The sequence below is a fragment of the Malurus melanocephalus genome, unplaced genomic scaffold, assembly GCF_030028575.1.
Source record: "Malurus melanocephalus ecotype Western Australia unplaced genomic scaffold, MMel_1.1 scaffold_369, whole genome shotgun sequence".
Taxonomy (NCBI): Eukaryota; Metazoa; Chordata; class Aves; order Passeriformes; family Maluridae; genus Malurus; species Malurus melanocephalus.
This window is the reverse complement of record NW_026623601.1, coordinates 586,667-588,533: the sequence shown is the minus strand read 5'-3', so window position 1 is coordinate 588,533 and position 1,867 is coordinate 586,667.

Sequence of the window (1,867 nt, the reverse complement as noted above, 5' to 3'; positions counted from 1 at the left end):
TTTTTCAGTGCCGGAGGCTGAGGAGGGCACAGGTGGCTCTTGCTTCCTTGGGTTTTTGTTCCATTTTCCCTCTCAGCAGAGCAGCCCAGGCGTTTTTCCCCCCGTTTTTGTTTCTCCTAAAGCTCCACTCAATAAAAACGTATCCTGGGGTGATGAAATCATGCAAGGTGCTTCTTCAAGAGGAGAATGTTTGTTTTTCTCTGCTGATTCCCCCAGGCTGCTCTGGGCATAAAAAAAACCATAAAAAGACCCCATGCTGTCCATAAAAAGACCCTCGAGCCTGGGTCAGCCCCAAATTCCTGCACTCACCCCACACCGGGGTTCTCTTACTGCGGGCGGGCAGTAAGATATCTAATTAATGATAATAATTATCTCTGCACCTCTGCCCCACTCCAGCCACGTGTAATAAATCTCAACCACCTCTGCAAACCTGAGTGCAGAAATAAAGCATTCTATGAKTCCAAAAGCTAAAACCGCCCTTTTCTCACAGTATTTAAAGTTTTTTATCACTCTAGTGTTGTTTTCAGGGAATTCAGGGGAAAAACGCGACCCGGGGCACGGTGTTAAGGTGGAAAAGCCGAGCATTTGCAAGGCAGACATGGCCAGAACTGRCTGCAGAGCCAGCTTCGTTCATCTCTTAATGTTTCCTGGTTTTGCAAGGTCCCTGCTGGCTGTGTTTTCTAATTTTTGACAGAATAGGGAATGCTCCCTTTTTGGGGCCATTTTCTCCTACTGCTGTTAACCCTGGTGGTTCTTTGCTCAGTTTTTACCCTTTTTCCCCAGTTTCCTTGGGTGACTGTCCAGCTCCGTCTGGTTTGGTGCCATGATGATGATGGTGGTGGTGGGATTTTCTAATCCCAGCCTTTCTGTGGTGTTGCAGGGAAGGAAAACGGAGCTTTCCACACTCTCTGCTTTCTCCCGGATTGAGGGAACAAAGTCCTGGACAGTGGATGGAAAATGGAATTGAAATGAGAATTGAAATTCATCAGCTGATGCATCAGCGCCGCCTCCTTTCCCTCGGGACAGGCGAACTCAGCCCCGTTTGCAGCAGAAKTCACTTCCTAAACGCTTCTGCGCTTCCAGCCCCAATCCTAACGAWTCCTGGATGCTGGAATTCGCTTCTCCTCCCAGCCCTCATCCCTTTTTTTCTGTTGTTAATGCACATCTTCACTCCAGGAACCGCATGAATTCCCCAGGAAAGCGTCGAACTGCGCTAAAAAYGGGAGGATAAGGGATTTTTTCCCCCACAGATACATTTATCACTAGGGCAACTTCACTGCAGGGTTCACTACAAACCCAAACCCAGGGCTCAGATCCAGGCAGGGAGAAGTTTTATGGACTGAGCTAAGCGTGAATTGCACTTCTGCTCACAGCTTTTTTTTTCTTTTCCCCTAATTCCTTTCTTTCTTCTCCTTGACTGTGACTCTGGCACCGAAGCAGTTACRATTTCAAAGTATTTCATAACGCAGCTTTTTATTTTTGTTTTCCTACTACTTGGAAGGTCAAGGAGGAACCTGAGCAGGTTTAAAAGGTGCGGTGCCCATGGAAAAGGGCGTTGGAGGCGGGAATAAATCGTTGTCCTTTTTGGGCAAGGTTCCCGTGTTTATCCAGGAGTGAGGGAGAAGGAGGGAGGGGAATTTTTTTTTTTTTTTTTTCCTCAGTCTGGCACTAAATGCAACCACTGGTTTCATTCCAGTGGATTAACAGGAGTTCAGCCCTGGCCCCGCTTTTCTGCTCAGCCACGTTCAGGTGAGACTGGAAAGGAAGGAGGGAGGAGGAAAGGAAAGGAAAGGAAAGGAAAGGAAAGGAAAGGAAAGGAAAGGAAAGGAAAGGAAAGGAAAGGAAAGGAAAGGAAAGGAAAGGAAAG